The following is a 13,344-nucleotide window of genomic DNA, read 5'->3' as shown; positions in this document are numbered from 1 at the left end:
TAGTATGACAAGTTTGTTGTTTTCCTTATCTGGACCCATAGCTGAGCGGCAGCCTGTAGAACTTTCAATCTTACTTTTTTGTGAAATCTGGGGTGACCAAATTTATACATGAATTTTGACCTGTCTCTTCCCACTCCTTCTAACATAACCATCTTTCGCTGATTTCCCCCTTTCCCGGATAGCAGATCTTTCACGCTGTTTCACTGAAAAGCCAAGATATATAGTTGGATGTCTGGCAAAGTTATCCCTCCTCTTTCATACTTCCTTCTCAGCTTCCTCCTTGCGATTCTACTTTCCATGGAAGCCCAAATGAAGGAGTCAATTTTGGTTTGTAATTTTTATATCCAGGTCTCCTTAAAATGTAGAGGTATCATATTGAAAAGGAAGGTGAGTTTTGGGAGAATGGACATTTAAATTAAATTTATTCTTCCATATACAGATAACGGGAGGTAAGACCAGCTTAACCTCTCTTGTAACGCAGTTAAAATTTACCTGTGCAATAGCTTCCAGGTCATTACAAACCTTAACGCCCAGATATTTTGTTTCTTTTTTTTCCAAGCTATGCTTCTCTTCCACTTTCCATGTCATGATTTCCATCCTAGACATGTTAACTGCGTACCCCGACACCTTGCCGAAATCTGACGTAGGGCACTCTAACCTATCTAGCATTGAGTGCAGATTGCTAGTATAGATCATAATGTCATCCGCATATAATTATATTTTCTTTTGCCAGTCAGAAAAGGTAAATGGCTTAATTAAGTGATACTTCTTGATCTTCAAAGCTAGCTGCTCAATACAGAGATTAAATAGCAATGGGGAGAGAGGGCAGTCCTGTCTAGTGCCCCTCGTGATTTAGAAAGCCGTGGTTAAAGTACAAGTTACTTACCTTTGGTAATGATATATCTGGTAGATACCTTTGAATTTCCCCAAGCGTCAGACTGGATCCGGAGATTTTTTTCTCTGAGCAGTACCCCTGCGCGCCGTAAGGTGGCGTTGGTTGACTCTGCGGGTGTCGTGGTCGCCATGATGACATCGCGGTTGTATATAGGCGCCACCCTGGTGTGCTTACGTCAGTTTCTTTTCACAACTTTTCACGTCAGTAGCGTGGAGCCATGAAGAACACTAAGAATGGTGCACCCGAACTAGGGACCTTAGAGAGAAGTACCTGTCCCTAGAAATCAGTTCACAGAGTGGGTCGCTAAGGAATCTGCAACTAGAATATGTCTCTACCAGATATATCGTTACCGAAGGTAAGTAACTTGTACATCTGATAGAGACTTCTAGTTGCAGATTCCTTACCTTTGAATAGATACCCGAGCAATGCCATCCCCGGTGGAGGGCTGCGAACTAAGATCACACCAAAAAGTCCTGCAGGACCGAAAGGCCAAAATAGCTATCCCTTCGGACCGGACTGTCCAGGCAGTAGTGCTTAGTGAATGTGAGTAAGGACCCCCACCTTGCGGCCTGACAGATATCCAGGACTGGAACTCTGTGTGCTAATGCTGTGGTAGCAGCAGTTGCTCTGGTCGAATGAGCTCGCAAACCCTCAGGAGGTTGCTTTTTCGCCAAAGAGTAGCACATCTTGATGCAGAGGACTACCCATTGTGAGATGGTCCTCTTCTGCACTGCCTTCCCTTTCTTTGCACCCACATATCCCATAAAGAGTTGATCGTCCACCCAGAAATATTTGCTACGATCTAAATAGAACGCCAACGCTCTTTTTGGAACCAGACAGTGGAGTCTCTCCTCCTCATGTGAGGGATATGGGGGTGCGTAAAAAGTATGCAGAGTGATAGACTGACCTGCGTGAAAAGGCGTTACCACTTTGGGAAGAAAGGAAGCCCTGGTACGAAGCACCACTTTGTCAGGATGCACTGCTAGGAATGGTGGCTTCGAAGAAAGAGTCTGAAGCTCACTTACTCTGCGAGCAGAGGTGATGGCAACCAAGAAAGTTGTTTAAAGTGTTAAGAGCCATAAAGGACAATTGTGGAGTGGCTCGAAAGGGGCACACATGAGGTATGCAAGGACCAAGTTTAAATCCCACTGGGGCATGATGAATGGACATATGAGTGAGGCCTTTAAGAAACCTCCCAACAATGGGAGATTTGAAAAGAGAAGGTTGGTTTGGTAGCCTTAAGAAGGCAGAGATGGCAGCCAAATATCCCTTGAGGGTACCCAGAGCATAGACCTGCTGTGCAAGAGACAGAATAAAAAGGAGAACCTCTGAGAGAGGTGAAAAGAGGGGATCAACAGGTTTGTTGATACACCATGCTACAGATTTCTTCCAACGACAGGCGTATACCATTTTAATGGAGGGACGCTTAGCTGCCAAGATGACATTACAAACTTCGGGTAGAAGGTCAAAAGCTGTCAACTGTCGCCACTCAATCTCCACACAAGGAGGCGGAGACTAGACAGGTTCAGGTGGATAACCGTCACCCTACAGCTGCGACAGAAGATCCTCCCGAAGGGGCAGTCTGATCGGGGGATCAATGGCCATGCTCAAGAGCTCGGGATACCAGACTCTTCGTGCCCAGTCCGCAGCTACCAAGATTACTTGGGCCCAGTCTTGCCTGATCTTCTTCAGAAATCTGGGCAGAAGTGGTATTGGCGGGAAGGCGTACAGGAGGCCTGGAAACTCCAACGCATAAAACAGCTGACACTGCGCGTTCTCTGCGGAGGTGAACAAATCTAACCAAGGCTCTCCCCACTCCTGAAAGGGACCTTGCGCCACCTCCGGATGGAGACGCCATTTGTGATCGACTATGCATCGACGGCTGAGTTCGTCTGCTCTGATATTCAGAGAGCCCGCCAGATGTTGAACCACCAGGGAAATGCCCTGGCATTCCAGCCATGTCCAGAAGCGAAGGGCCTCTTGACAAAGTGTCCACGACCCCACTCCGCCTTGTTTGTTGCAATACCACATGGCAGTGGTGTTGTCGGTGAACACCTGCACCACTTTCCTTTTGCGAGAGGGAAGGAATGGTTTCAATGCAAGTCGGATTGGCCGGAGCTCCAAAAGGTTGATGTGGAGCCCGGACTCCGCCGGAGACCAGAGGCCTCTGATCTCTGCCTCTCACATGTGGCCGCCCCATCCCAGGAGTGATGCATTTGTCACTACTGTTGCATCTGGTTGGAGAAGGGAGAGGGATGTGCCCTGGAACCAATCAGGATTCGACAACCACCACTGCAGGTCTTTCACAGTTCTCTCCGAGATATGAACCATGTTGGAGATATTCCCTGGATGCTGCGCCCACTGGAACTTCAGGTCCCACTGCAGAGCCCGCATATGCCATCTGGCATGTTGGACCAGCAGGATGCAGGAGCCCATGAGGCCCAGCAGCCTCAGAATCATTCTCACGGAAATCCAAGATAGAGGCTGAAACATCGGTATCATAGCCTGAATATCCTAGACTCACTTTTTGGGAGGATAAGCCTGAAACTGCACTGTGCCAGAACAGCTCCGATGAAAGGGAGCGTCTGAGAGGGAGTCAGGTGTGACTTCGGCACATTGATAGGGAACCCCAGCGAATGCAGGAGGTTCGTCGTAGTCTGGAGGTGGGAGATGACTTTTTGGGGCACGTCCGCCTTCAACAGCCAGTCGTCAAGGTAGTGGAAGACTGGGACACCTAACCTGCGCAGATGAGCTGCAACCACTACCATCACTTTTGTGAACACCCGAGGGGCATTGGTAAGGCCAAAGGGAAGCACAGTGAAGTGAAAGTGCTTGTGACCTACTACGAACCGTAGGTAACGTCTGTGGGCCGGCAGGACAGGAATGTGGAAGTAGGCGTCCTGCAAGTCCAACGCAACCATCCAGTCTCCAGGGTCCAGGGCAGACAGGACCTGAGCCAGGGTTAACATCTTGAACTTCTTCTTGAGGAACAGATTGAGGGACCGGAGGTCTAGGATAGGGCGAAGACCCTTGCCCTTTTTGGGCACCAGAAAGTAGGAGGAATAGCAACCACAACCTACTTCTGGTGCAGGGACCCTCTCTATGGCTCCCTTGGCCAAGAGAGCCTGGACTTACTCGTGGAGAAGTGCCAAATTATCCTCCAACAGGTGATCAAATTATGGTGGCCTAGCTGGAGGAGAATTCTCGAAAGGGAGGGAGTAGCCCCTTCGGACGATTTGTAGAACCCACCTGTCCATGGTAATGGATTCCCAATGGGGCAGATGATAGCGAATTCTGCCACCAACTGGTCCCGGATGTCCCAACGAACTAGATAGGTTTTGAGGCGGAGGAGGGGGCGGAAGTGGACTCGGTGACCCGCTGGCTCCCTGATCCACGAGGTCGGTGGATCCCGCATCCACGCAGGGGCTGTGCAGCATGCGCGGGTTGGTGGCTCGGTGGAAATGGATGTGGTTGGGTGCCTTTCCATAGCCACGAAAGGAGTGAGAGGCGGATTAAGGGGTGAGGAGCGGCTACAAGGCAAAGGGATTGAGCCGTAGCCGGGAATCCTTAAAGCGCTCGAGGGCTGAGTCCGCCTTGTCTCCAAAGACGAGTGCCATCAAAGGGCATGTCCATCAAGAATTGCTGGACATCCCCTGAAAAGCCAGGCGTCCTCAACCAGGCGTGGTGTCTCAGTGCCACCATCAATGCAACCGATCTGCTCAGTGAGTCGGTCTTATGCAGTCCACAACGGATCATGAACTTGGTTGCGTCTCTCCCATCTGTCACGACTTGGGAGAAAACATTCCGGGCCAATAATAGATAATACTAATGCTCTATTTTTGGTAGTGTGGTCAAGCAGTTAGGCTTTTCAGAGGGTAGTGTTAAGCATTTGTTGTACACACACAAACAATAAGTGAAAACACACACTCAATGACAACTCCAGACCAATAGGTTTTATATAGAAAAATATATTTTGTTAATCTATGTCTAGAACCACAAGATTCATTTAGCAGGTAAGTACATTAAATGAAAGGTACTTTGCATAGTAATACTTACAACTTTGAATGGCATCAACAATGTACACAGTCTTCCTTAAAATGGCAAAAAGCTATTTTAAAAGTGGACAATGCAATTTTCAACAGTTCCTGGGGTAGGTAAGTAAAGTACAGTTTTTGAGGTAAGTAACAAACTTACTGGTTCAATCTCTGGGGCATAGGTACCCACCGTTGGGGGTTCAAGATAACCCCAAACACCCAGCAACACAGGGCCGGTTAGGTGCATAGGTCAAACAGGAGCCAAAAAAACATTGGTGCCTATGGAGACAGGGAGTACTCTGGTTCAGGTCTGCTTGCAGGTAAGTACCCGCGTTGTCAGAGGGCAGACCAGGGAGGTTTAGAGGAGCACTGGTGGGGGGGGGGGGGGGGGGGGGTGGCAAGTAGGCACCAAACACACACCCTCAGCGGCACAGGGGAGGCAGGGTGCAGGATGCAAACAGGGCATTGGGTTCCAAAATAGAACTCAATGGGCAGACATTGGGGTCACTTAGGCACTACAGGCAAGGCACAGGGGGGCTTCCTGGGCAAGCCACTGACTGGACAGGGAAGAGGGACGCCTGCTGGTCACTTCTGCACCAGTGGTTGGTTTCTCTTGAGTCTGGGGGCTGCGGGTGCAGTGCTTCTCCAGGCATCGGATATCTTCTTCCCGGGCAGTCGCAGTCAGGGGGATCCTCGGGATTCGCTTTGCAGGCGTCATTGTGGAGGGGTGGAGAGGTCAGCCCAGGGTGAATCCTTGGTTGGAATCGCCTGGGGGTCCTCTCTGGCTGGTGGGTTCATCTGGACACGGGCCAGGGGCACCGGGTGCAGAGTATTTTGGACTCACGCTTCTAGTTGAGGTGGGAGTTACTTTAAAGATTGTTTCTTTGCGTCTTGTTGGACAGGTCCGCTGTCCACAGGAGTTTCTTGGTCTTCGGTGATGCAGGCAGTCCCCTAGAGGCGTTCCGGGGATCGCTGGCCCTGCAGAACACGTTGCTTCTTTTTTTTGCAGCTTTTTGAAGCAGGAGACGAGCCGGTAGTGCTGGGAACGAGTTAGTTGTTGTCTACTTCTCTTCTCTGCAGGGTTTTCAGCTCAGGAGTCCTTCTTTCTTGAGGTCGTCAGGAATCTGAAGAGCTAGGTTCAAGGTGGCCCCTAAATACTAAATTTAGGGGTGTGTTAGGGTCAGGGGGTAGTAGCCAATGGCTACTGTCCCTGGCTACTGTCCCTGAGGGTGGCTACACCCTCCTTGTGCCCACTCCCTCTGGGAAGGGGGGCACATCCCTATCCCTATTGGTCCTAATCCTCCAAAGCAAAATGGAGGATTTCTCAAGGAAGGGGTCACTTCAGCTCTGGACACCTTAGGGGTCCTGGCTGAGGGGGTGACTCCTCCTTGTTTTTCTGATTATCCCTCTGGACTTGCCGCCAAAGTGGGGGCTTATCCATGGGGCGGGCATCTTCACTGGCTGTGCCCTGGGGCACTGTATCACCAGGCCTGAGCCTTTGAGGCTCACCACCAGGTGTTACAGTTCCTGCAAGGGGAGGTATGAAGCACCTCCTCCCAGGACAGGCTTTGTTTCTGACCACAGAGTGCACTAAGACACTCACCCCATGTGGTCAGAAACTCGTATGGAAGTGGCAGGCTGGCATAGACCGGTCAGCCTTACACTAGCAGTTGGGCCCTTGGTACCAGGGGTACCTTTTACAAGGGACTTAACTGTGTGCCAGGGCTGTTCCAATTGGGTAAACAAAGGTACAGGTTTAGGGAAAGAACACTGGTGCTGGGGCATGGTTAGCAGGTTCCCAGCACACTTCCAATCAAAGCTGGCATCAACATTAGGCAAATAGTGAGGGGGTAACCAGTGTCATTTTCCTGCAGGTAATCACTGCTTCTTCCCATGTTTTTTGAAGGGGGTATCTCCTCAAAGAATGCTGTTGAATAACTTAGTTAAAACTGGGTTAATTACCTCCTTCATCTACCTTCTCCCCATCAGCAAGTTTTTCCATCTGCAGATCTTCAAGCCACTCCGGTCTTAATGATGTTATTGTTGTTGGGTCTTAGGTGTATAAGGACCCAAAGAAGTTCAGGAAAGCATGTTGTACCTCTGAGGTCTCCCTCAACACTTTCCCAGTAATATTGCATCTTATCTTTCTTCCTTCATTTCTTATTAAGTCTGTCTTAATTTTCTAGGCCAGAAGTTTTCCTGCACTTTCACTGTATTTGAAGTGTGCTAATTTACTTGCTTCCCATCTGTCTTCCACTCGGGCTTCTATGACGGCAGCTAAGAAGGCCCTTTTCAGTAGAATTTCACTCTACAAGGTCTCACCCACCTCCTCCTGTGTCTGTGATTCTACTTCAATGTTGATCAATTATTACCTTCTAATCTTGTCACGCACTACTTTGGGAGTACTGCTAACACCTGGGGACCCCCTGGTTTATTAACCCTGGTCAAGCCACACACAGGAGTCTTGTATTTCCCACTTGAACTCATGACAACCCCCGGGGAAGTACCAGTAGTCTAATGTTTCGTCCCACCACCCTCAGCGCTTTTGGATGTTCTGATCACCTCAACTCAGAGCCTTCCGGTGTCCATCCTCCAACCCCCTAACTGTACTGGCACAAGGGGAGTTAAACCCCACTCAATCTAAGAGTTCTCCACCCACTACCCCCAGGTGGTCATACTGCCCCACAAACCCCCTTCCCACTTACATGAAGGATCAGGCGCTGCCACTGAAGATGCGGAAGCTGGCTGGTGTCTGCCTACTTACGCTCAGTTCTGTATCACACATCGACTACAGCCTATCCAAAAGCAGCTGCGCGTGAACTAAGTTAAGGAGGGGCGCACTAGCGCCATATTGGAGTGGGTGTTTGTAGGGAAATGCCTCCCTTGGCATGGTTACCCCCTAATGTTTTGCCTTTTGTTGATGCTAGTTATGATTGAAAGTGTGCTGGGATCCTGCTAACCAGGCCCCAGCACCAGTGTTCTTTCCCGAAACTGTACTTTTGTTCCCACAATTGGCACAGCCCTGGCATACAGATAAGTCCCTTGTAACTGGTACCCCTGGTAAAAAGGGCCCTGTGGCCAGGGAAGGTCTCTAAGGGCTGCGGCATGTATTATGCCACCCTGGGGACCCCTCACTCAGCACATGCACACTGCCTCACAGCTTGTGTGCGCTGGTGTGGAGAAAATGACTAAGTCGACATGACACTCCCCTCAGAGTGCCATTCCCTCAACCCACTGCCTGGGGCATAGGTAAGTCACCCATATAGCAGGCCTTCCAGCCCTAAGGCGGGGTTGCACTATACCACAGGTGAGGGCATAGTTACATGAGCACTATGCCCCTACAGTGTCTAAGCCAAACCTTAGAAATTGTAAGTGCAGAGTAGCCATAAAGAATATATGGTCTGGCAGTCAGTCAGTTACGAACTCCACAGTTCCATAATGGCTACACTGAAATCTGGGAAGTTTGGTATCAAACTTCTCAGCACAATAAATCCACACTGATGCCAGTGTGGGATTTATTGAAAAATGCACACAGATGGCATCGTAGAGATGCCCCCTGTATACCAGTCCAAACACCAGTGTTAGGCTGACCAGTTTCTGCCAGCCTGCCACAACCAGATGGGTTTCTGGCCACATGGGGTGAGTGCCTTTGTCACTCTGTGGCCAGGAACAAAGCCTGCACTGGGTGGAGGTGCTTCTCACCTCCCCCTGCAGGAACTGTAACACCTGGCGGTGAGCCTCAAGGGCTCATGCCTGTTGTACAGCGCCCCAGGGCATCCCAGCTAGTGGAGATGCCCGCCCCTCCGGACACAGCCCCCACTTTTGGCCCACCAGTCAGGGCAGCCCCTAAGGTGTCCTGAGCTGAGGTGACCCCTGCCTTAAGAAAACCTCCATCTTGGTTTTGGAGGGTTCCCCCAATAGGAATAGGGATGTGACCCCCCTCCCCTCAGGGCGGAGGCACAAAGAGGGTGTAACCACCCTCCAGGACAGTAGCCATTGGCTACTGCCCCCAGACCTAAACACACCCCTAAATTCAGTATTTAGGGCCGACCCTGAACCCAGGAAATCAGATACCTGCAACCTACAACAAGAAGGACTGCCGACCTGAAAGCCCCGCAGAGACTACAACGACTTGGCCCCAGCCCTACCGGCCTGTCTCCAAACTCAAAGAACCTGCACAGCGACACATTCAGCGTGACCAGCGACCTCTGAGGACTCAGAGGACTGACCTGCACCTAAAGGACCAAGAACCTCCAGAGGACAGCAGCTGTGTCCAGAAACAACTACAAAACAGCAACATGAAACCAACTAAAGAGACTCCAACTTCCCGCCCGAAGAGTGAGTCTTCACACTCTGCACCCAACGCCCCCGGCTCGAGTTCAGGACAACCATCACTGCAGAGAGGACTCCCAGGCGACTCCAACGACGTGGACACGCTGAGTCGACCTCCCTGCACCCCCACAGCAACGCCCGCAGAGAGGTTCCAGATGCTCCCCCTGACCGCAACTGCCTGGTAACAAAGGAACCCGACGCCTGGGCCAAGCATTGCACCCGCAGCCCCCAGGACCGAGAGGAACCACCTACCAGTGCAGGAGTGACCAGCAGGTGGCCCTCATCCTAGCCCAGTCAGTGGCTGGCCCGAGAAGCCCCCCTGTGCCCTGCCTGTATCGCCAGAGTGACCCTCAGTTCCCTCCATTATTTTCAATACAAAACCCGATGCCTACTTTGCACACTGCACCCGGCCACCCCTGTGTCGCTGAGGGTGTGTTTTGTGTGCTTGTGTGTGTCCCCCCTAGTGCTCTACAAAACCCCCCTGATCTGCCATCAGAGGACGCAGATACTTACCTGCTAGCAGACTGGAATTGGAGCTCCCCTGTTCTCCATAGACGCCTACGTGTTTTGGGCCCTCCTTTGAACTCTGCACTTGACCGGGCCTGTGTTGCTGGTGCTGTGTCTTTGGGGTTGCCTTGGACCCCCAACGGTGGGCTGCCTATGCCCAGGAGACTGACTGTGTAAGTGCTTTACTTACCTGAAAAACGAATTACTTACCTACCCCAGGAACTGTTGATTTTTGCAGTGTCCACTTTTAAAATAGGTTATTGCCATTTTAACCAAAACTGTGTGTACTTCTGTTTTAAATCAAAGTTCTATATTTACCTGTGTGAAGTACCTTACAATGTATGTACTTACCAAACATTTGAATCTTGTGGTTCTAAAAATAAATTCTAAACAAAACTCTAAACTAAGACACTTTGAGGTCTTCTTGCTTACGTAAAGCATGGCGGTGGCATTGTTTGTCAAAACAGGCATTTAATGGTACTAGAGGTTTAGAAGGAAGGCTTTCATGGGTAGGCAGGTGGCTTTAAACTCCAACAAGATTATATGCAGGCCCCAGTCCCATCGGACAACAATGCACTTATCTTTATGTCACCAATTGAGCTCCCAAACCTAGAAGGGATATGTACCATTGTCATAGTAACCTGAAGAGAAGCAGTTGAGAATTATTCCCAACTGAAAAGTTTTGGCAGGGATCTTCACCACTAAGTCATCTGAATCAAGACTGGAAGATGATGTATATTGTTCTGAGACTGCCTGACAACTGACTCAGAACCCACTGGAGACATCACATCTAAGCCAGGCCTGAGGCATCAAGAAGATGCATTAAACTATGTGACCTACAAAGTGCAGAACCTCTGAATGTCTGTATTGGTGATGGTGTAAAGGGTGATATCTGATTGAGTAATCTAGTTGAAGATTCCTTACCTTAGAATTTCCTCCAGGCATCATTCTGGATCTGGAGATTTATCTCGAGCAGTACCCCTGCACACCATTAGGTGGTGTCGTCGGCTCTATGTCTGTCGTTGGCATCATCCGCGCCAGATATGATGTTGTGGGTCCTATATAGACACCACCCTGGCGTGCTGATGTCAGCTTCTTTTCACGACTTTGCATGCCAGAAGTTTAGAGCCATGAAGAACACTGATCACTGGTGCATTAAAACAAAGGTCCTGAAAAGGAAGTCCCTGTCCCTAGAAATCAGTTCGCAGAGCGGGGAGGATGGGTGGTTCGGTAAGGAATCTGCAACTAGATATTGTCTCTACCAGATAAGGTGTTACCGAAGGTAAGTAACTTGTCCATCTGATAGAGATAGAGACATTTATTAGCAGGATCCTTAACTTAGAATAGATACTCAAGCAATACCAACCCCGGAGGTAGGTCTGTGAAACAAGATCATACAGGAAGTCATGCAGGACTGAACGGGCAAAGTACTAGTCCCAGAAAATCCTGCAAGAGGGGAAACTGTTCTACCACCTCTGGAAAAGCATCCTTCACAAACCAATCACCCAATTATGGACAGATGTGGAAGCCACAGCGGAGTAAGTGGGTCACCACCACTGATATGACCATCATGAATAATACAGGGGAAAGGAGAGGCCCAAGGTAAGGAACAGCAACCTTGCAGTGTCCCCACCCCCACTACAAACCAGTTGTCTTATCCTGGCTATTTTACTCTCAGGATCTAAAAATATGCTTCCTGGCAGTCCCAGGAGACATTAGAGTCTCGAGCTTGCAGTATGTTTTGATTGTCTGACATTTTGAATTTTCATTCTTGAAGTATCAGTTTAGGAACCTCAAATCAATGCTCACACCAGCCTTCCCTTTACTACTCCCTCCCCCCTTTCCACCGTTGGAAACTATGAAAACCTGGAGTGACAAACCTGGCTCCTCTGGTGATGAAGGGCCTTTTAAATTGCAATTTCTGCTAGCAAGGATGAATCCTCATGCATCAAGATGTTTGTGAGAGAAAGGCAATGGGCAGCTGTCTCCTCACAAAGGTGAGAAATTCACCCAATCTTACAGCCTGTAATTTTCACTGGTCTGTCATAATCTGCTCCCACTTCCTTAGACAGTACGCCACTCATCCACTAAATGACAGGAGAACTTCTTTATTGTGGAAGCATTTAGAGTGGTTTTATGGTGGTAGGTCTGAAGGAGGAAGACGACGACTGGACTTGTCTTCAGTCCACACCTTGTCCACAGTAGGGGGAACAAAACTGCTGCTGCACCATTTGAGAAGACAGGCTATGAAGGTGCATGGCTGTGGGTGCTGATTCCCAGAACCTGTGGTATTGTTTTTTTGTTATGTTACATAGTGTCATAATATGCTACACAAAATATTATTCTTGACCAGTGGCTTATATTTCAAGAGAATATATTATATATGTCCGCTCCTTCTTCCACCTGATGGCCGTAGCACTCTAGGGCTGCGTGCCGCACAAGGTGAGGGAGGTCTCATCAATAATGTATGCTTCACAACAAAACGGTTGGCACTCCTATGAGAATGGTAAATCGTTTGTTTATTTAAAACGATGTAAACAACACAAACTCGTTTCGGCAAACGCCGTCCTCAATGTTACCAGAGCTATGGAAGGTTGCATTGATAAATACTTGCCAATGGTTACCGCACGCCATCTGTGTGAAACAAAGAAAGGACTCAAACTCTAACGAAAACAGTCGCCATCTGTAACTGGCATAATCAAATTCAATTAATATACTGCTTTGTAGCGCTCTCTTGTAGAGTACAGTCAACAAGCAAAATACGCCTTATTCTCATCCTTTGATTAACCAACATTTTTGCCAGATGACAGTTCATTGTGAATTCAATTCATACTATTTATAAAATTGTTCTCCTATAACACGTAATGCTTATTTGCATAGATATATAGTCAAATTATCGATACATTCTTATGCATTATAAAGCCCTTGATGGGCAAAAACTAAAACCTATTATATCATCTTATGATCTGCCAATTTGCATTTACCATTACATTTCAAAATTCGAATAGTCAAACATTATTTCATTAAAAATCCTCATAATTCTATTCGTACTATACGGCCCTGGATGGGCAATCTTAAGTAAGATTACACCCTCTTAATATTCATCCAATACTATCTCCTTAGCTCCTCCGTCAAGGCAGTCTTTGTTGCTTCTATGCATTCAAAAAAGTATATTTAATTACCCCAGGTAAACAGCGAGTTCCTCATCTTTATTCAGTCCCTCCGATGCTTTGGTCTGTAAATATATGACGTAACGCGATTCCACTGTCCTTTAGCTTTGTGCTCTATCACCTTCTCTTTCCCCTTGAGGTACATGATCAATGCAAAAAAAACGCAATTGGTTCTTATCACTGCCATGATGTATTTCATGGTGTCTCGCAATCAGGTATGTTGCATCACAATCTGTGATTGTCCTTATATGTTCAAGCACCTGTTTTTTTGTAGGATGTATTGTACTCCTATTTTATTTCAATCCACACGGGCAAATCAAGCAATATACTGTAAAGGCAGTATTGCACATCATAAATTTAACTATCTTCCTCTGTGTCTTACCTCATAAAACGTGCCCACTACTTT

Source organism: Pleurodeles waltl, chromosome 1_2 (assembly GCF_031143425.1).
Source record: "Pleurodeles waltl isolate 20211129_DDA chromosome 1_2, aPleWal1.hap1.20221129, whole genome shotgun sequence".
Classification (NCBI taxonomy): domain Eukaryota; kingdom Metazoa; phylum Chordata; class Amphibia; order Caudata; family Salamandridae; genus Pleurodeles; species Pleurodeles waltl.
Note: the sequence above shows the minus strand (reverse complement) of the source record.